Source organism: Macrosteles quadrilineatus, unplaced genomic scaffold (genome assembly GCF_028750875.1).
Source record: "Macrosteles quadrilineatus isolate MER2022 unplaced genomic scaffold, UCM_ALF_1.0 Scaffold_4__1_contigs__length_99947679, whole genome shotgun sequence".
In the NCBI taxonomy this organism is placed as follows: Eukaryota; Metazoa; Arthropoda; class Insecta; order Hemiptera; family Cicadellidae; genus Macrosteles; species Macrosteles quadrilineatus.
This window is the reverse complement of record NW_026542597.1, coordinates 86,139,900-86,145,811: the sequence shown is the minus strand read 5'-3', so window position 1 is coordinate 86,145,811 and position 5,912 is coordinate 86,139,900. Positions and strand designations below refer to the sequence as shown.

Below are 5,912 nucleotides of genomic sequence, written 5' to 3'. Positions count from 1 at the left end.
TATGGCATAAATAAGCATTTAGAAGGGATAGCTGTCTGTTGTTACCATTGAACAGGACAATGGTATCGTCTACATATCGATAGTAGAAAATTATTTTGTTCTTATATCGGTTGGAGTCAGTAAACAAGTGCTGGTTCTCGATGTGGTTTAAGAATACTTCAGAAAGAATGCTGGAGAGGGGGGAGCCCATGGCTAGGCCGTCATTTTGTAAGTAGAACTTATCTTGAAACTGGAAGTAGTTCTGTTTTAATATCGTATTTAATAGTGAAACTAGTTCATTGATGGCGTTGGGTGACAATTTGGAATTTTTTCGAAAGTTTTGTTCAAGTATTTGCACGGTTTCTTTGACGGGTACATTCGTGTATAAATTAACAATATCAAAAGATGCTAATTTATAATTTCCGCTAATTTGTTGATTTTTGATTTTTTCAACGAGTTCAATACTGTTCTTGACACTGTGATTATTTTCCAACACAATTTCTTTCCTTATAATTTTATCTAATCTCTTAGCAACTTTATATGCTGGGGAAGGCATGAAATTTACTAAAGGTCGGATTGGGACATCTGGTTTGTGAATTTTCGGAAGGCCCCTGAGGACCGGTGCTTGTGGGTTCGTTACTTTTAGAGAAAATATATCATTAACTGACAATAAGTTCTTGCTCTCAGATATTGATTTATTGATTAATTTGGCGTAAGAGGATGTTGGATCTTTGTTAAGGAGCTCGATGTTATTGTTACTTATAAAGTCACAAACTTTATTCACATAAATATCTTTATCCATTATGACAATTGAGTTGCCTTTATCGGCTTTTGTAATCAATGCGTTCCCCTCAGCGAGTTTGTTCCTGATGCTAGTTACAGCCTGTCGCATTGACTTGTACTTGTTGTTTAGGCCTACAACAATTAACAAGGATCTGTTTAGACTTTTCATCTTGTAAAACGATGCAAATATACTACTTGAACAAAACCTTCGAAAAAATTCCAAATTGTCACCCAACGCCATCAATGAACTAGTTTCACTATTAAATACGATATTAAAACAGAACTACTTCCAGTTTCAAGATAAGTTCTACTTACAAAATGACGGCCTAGCCATGGGCTCCCCCCTCTCCAGCATTCTTTCTGAAGTATTCTTAAACCACATCGAGAACCAGCACTTGTTTACTGACTCCAACCGATATAAGAACAAAATAATTTTCTACTATCGATATGTAGACGATACCATTGTCCTGTTCAATGGTAACAACAGACAGCTATCCCTTCTAAATGCTTATTTATGCCATATTCACAATAATATTAAGTTTACACTAGAAGAGGAGAAAAATAATTCCATTAATTTTCTGGACCTTACCATATCAAAACATAGTGACAGCTTAAAGTTTAAAATCTACCGAAAACCCACCTGCTCCAATCAAACAATACATTCAGATTCACACCATCCATTTTCACAGAAATTAGCCGCATACCATTGTTTTGTAAATAGATTGTTATCAATTCCAATGAGCACGGACGATTACAACGAAGAGATAAACATCATAAAACACATTGCCGTCTCCAATGGATACACGACCACGTTAATAGATAAATTAATTTTGAAACACCAAAACAAAACAGAAAAAGTGAACCAAAATAAAAAGTTCTTATCAGCTGACTATAATTCATGCCTTAGTAATAAATTCAAAACATTAATGAGGAAAAATAACATAACAGTATCCTTTAGAACAAAAAACAATCTGGGACCACTTCTGAAAGAAAGACCAAGTACAACTAAACTTAAATATGAAAAAAGTGGTGTTTACAAAATCAACTGTTCAGATTGTAATAAATATTACATAGGCCAAACTTCCCGCTCTTTCTCCAAACGCTTTAAGGAGCACATACCAAAGAAGACTACCTCAAAACAAACTTCAACCTTTGCCGAACATTTAATTTCTCATCAGCATAATTACAGCAGCATTAATGAAAACATGGAAATTTTACATACGTCACAGGACAAGTTTAAAATTAACACCCTGGAAGAATTCGAGATTTATAGAGCCGTCAAATCAGACATGGATAACGTTTTAAACGACCAACTTTATTTTAATTCAAACATCATATACAACACTGCAATAGAAATACTGGAGAGGGAAGGGGAGGGCAGAGACAATGGGAATGGAACCGACGAGCGATAAGAAAATGCGCGTGATGCTTGACCAGCTGTTTACCCTACAGTCTAGACGCAACTTCCGCATTCTCAACACGGGTCCGCATGTCGAGTTTCAATGTTTTTATCGGCCGTATATGTATGCGCACTATGTGTTTATTATTCGTCGTGTGTTTGTGTAAATGTAAAAAAACTGTTACTGACGACCTTCATATGAAGTAATTCATCCTTGTACTCACCTGATGATGACCTCCTAGCAGGTTGAAACTAGTTGTGGAGACAACAATTGGATTGCATGAATAAGGTATTTAAACCACTATCATAGTTAACGTACACCTTCAGTACGTGCATAGTTGTTAATAGGGTACCGGGTAATTTATAGTGTCATCATGCTACATGGTATAATTTGATGGTACTAAAATATGATTTATTTATATGATAACTTGTAAAACGATGCAAATATACTACATTAAAAATCCCTTCTATATGGAAACCTAGATTTTCAACCGTCATTTTAACACAGCGAACTAATTATCACAATTGATGTACAAGAAATTTACATAATGTAGAGTTTAAAGGAAAGTTTCTAACCATTTGTACCCTTTCAGTCCTTTTTACCTGTGTTTCTCCTTTATAAAGAATTTACTCCAGTAACTAACTGGATCGGTAGCTTAAAGTGCTCAACTAACAATCAAAAGGTCTCCTGTTCGATCCTAAGAGAAGTCAGTAGTTTTTTGATGGTTCGAAATTGGAGTTAGGTTTCCCCTGATAATTGGGCTTTAAATGATCCTGACTATAATGAAACAGCGAATTCTTAGTCAGTATTAGCAACGCTACAAAGGTAATCTTACTCCAGTTTCTGTCTTTGACTGATCCAATAGTCAATATAATTCTACATCTTCGAGCCTAACACTCGTATTTGCGTTAAAAAAGGACCTAGGTGGCCACCTCAATTAGTTGATAACTGATAAGCAATAAGTAGATTCCCGGGGCCACGTTGAGGAGTCATGAATATGCTGGAGTTTATTTGATTATGGGGCAAAAGGATTTTAGCATGTATGCATTTTTTGCAAGCAGTCTTGATCATGATCCTGCGCAGTGCAAGCTTGTCTCCAGATTTTTGTCCTGACTTTTAGGGGAGAAATCTACAAAAACACTTCTCACTCCTCGTTGGAATGGATTAAAGACCCTTATGGCCCTGTCACTGCATACCCATAGCGACCACAAGCCACTCCCGACCCGTGAAACGTGTTGAGGAAGAAAAAGCATAGCAGTTTTTAAACTAATGATCAAACCACTTCTCAACATGTCTCTCGAGGCAAGGCGGTCATCTTGTCACCTGATGTATACAGTGCAGTGATGCCTTCTGTCTGGTATATGATGCAGTCTGGCCTAAATAGCTCCGTACCCCATTAAGTATGGTCTGGCCCGTTGCTCTTTTGGTTGGCCAATCCAAGATGGCCGTGTTGACTTCCATGGACTCCCTTGGAATTACATTTAAAACAACAAACATTTCTAATCTCACAGTATATTAGATATTTACATTGTAATCACTTTGGTGTTTGAAATAGTATATTTCGTACCTAGGGCCGAAAATAAGGTTTTGCCGGCTCGAGATAGTTTTTAAGTTCGAGACGAAGTCGAGAACTTAAATCGATCGGGAGCTGCAAAACCATTTCGGTCCGTGGTTCGAACGCTATTTTTCACCACACTATTTCCTATTACCACTATTCACCACTATAATAATGCACACTGATAGTCAACACAACTACAACAGGTTATGTGAACAAATAATTTGAAGAATCAGCAAAAATAAAAATAAATAGTTGCTAGGCAACAGTGACAATAACACAATTCTATTGCAATGCTATGGATTTTGATTGTGTATTTAAAATGCATTCATGTTAAGTAAGCGGACAGCTGATTTTGCAGCCCCGGCCTGTAAAAACCTGCTCGGTCCCCAAATTACGATGACAGCTGGCATGGCCAGCAAAACGTAACTTTCAGCCACCAATTAACGTATGTAATACGGCCAAAAACATTATAGTATGGTGAAATAGTAGTTTACGCAACGATTGCGTTAAGTGAGTCTTTACGACACGAGTAGAAAATTTAAGGCACTCGCCATGGCTCGTGCCTTAAAAACTTCTACGAGTGTCGTAAAGAATATTAACGCGAGTTGCGTACACTACTTTACCTACGACCATTTTTTAATTACTATCAATCTGGATTTAATTACTAACAATCACTAATGATAACTTTTTAGAGAGGTTATGTTTTCGTGTATTGTCATTGCCACTGAAAGTGATGCAACGACTTGTTGTATAATCAGCTGATTTCCTGTAATTACGTGTTTGTTAAACTTCGTTAAATAATACATTGCTAGCAGCATTCTTACCATAAATAATATTGTATCAGGTACAATTCGGCAAATATTTCATTTATTTTTGGACTTCCACCAACTTAATTAAGAATACGCGAGTATCAACATGAACAAGTCGGATCAACAATTAAATTGGTCAAAGTCAACTGATCAGCTGATCAGCTGATTAGTTGACGTTCGAAGCATTACAATTTTAATTCTTTTCTCTCAATACTTGAACCTCATTGGTCCGTTACCTGTGTGGATATGAGAAAACTATGCGGATTATGAAATGAAACTATGCAGATATGAAAGTAAACAGCTGTAAAGTGAAACTTTTCAATTCTAAGAACTGGACTGAAATGGCTACTTTAAAAAACGGTCGTAGGTAAAAATTTTTTTGGTTGATAATTAACTCTTTAGCAGCTGTTCAAGGACTCTTATAAGAATAGTCTTTGAATAGCACAAATAGACTTATTCACTGTGAGCTGTGAGGTCTGTATCCATGGTTTTAAATCAATGCTAAGCCTGTGTAGCCTAGTTATAGATTGAATGATCAAAGTCAGATAATCAAGCTATGGTGGAGCTTTTATCCTCGTAATCACAAAAAGTGTCACTGAAGATTGCTGAAAAAAGTTATTTGCTATTTCCCAGCAATCGTAAGAGACAATTAATGATGATTTCTGTGCAATCTCAGGGGAAAATCCTTGTGTCTTGATCAAAACTGGACTCAATGGAAACCCGTTACGCACACTTCTACTAAAAACTGGTATTAAAATTACGTTTTCACGCCAATACATTATTTACTACGTAAACGTGATGGGGCTTTGTCCCATCCGCACGCCAAAAGATCTGCTACGCCACTGCAGGTCATCACTCCATTCGTCAGAAGAAACTTGCCTTTGTGATTATTATTGTAGATCAAAGGCTTCAACCCACAGGCAGTGTGAGCAAAAATATACCTACTGCCTTTTAAACCTTCTGCTTCGAGGATGAACTATATGCTTATCAATGTTGACACTTATCATCTTTAGGCCGGAAATATATTTTCCGTGTGGTTTAATGCTATGTATTTTTAAAGCAACAATGTGCATCTTAATGATGATTTAATTCCTTCAAGTTTTGTGCAGCCTGAAGATGGGGTGTATCAACATCAAAACAAGTAGTTGTAGTCCATTCTCTTAGCAGACGGATCTTTGAGGCAGTACCAGGTATTTTATGTCAGAATTTATGTCAAGGTGATTCAGAATAAACAACACAAAATGAAATATGAGCACCTAAAAAAATATACCAAAGTAAACCAAAGAAATAATATAAGTATATTTGTTTACATTCTCATTAAGTATAGCCTACACTTTTCTACCAAAGGGGGGGGGGGGATCTTAAAAAAAAAAGTGGTTCTAA

General features: G+C 36.4%; 1 protein-coding gene across 1 annotated transcript in view; it reads left to right on the top strand.

Annotated features, from left to right (window-relative positions):
• The first annotated feature begins 2,344 nt into the window (after positions 1-2,344).
• Positions 2,345-5,912, top strand: part of LOC128991761 (N-glycosylase/DNA lyase-like) — a 37,087-nt gene continuing 33,519 nt past the window's right edge. Inside the window, exon 1 of the mRNA XM_054414935.1 lies at positions 2,345-2,450. The gene's annotated coding sequence lies outside the window, so the exon portion shown is untranslated. The remainder of the gene's footprint in view (positions 2,451-5,912) is intronic.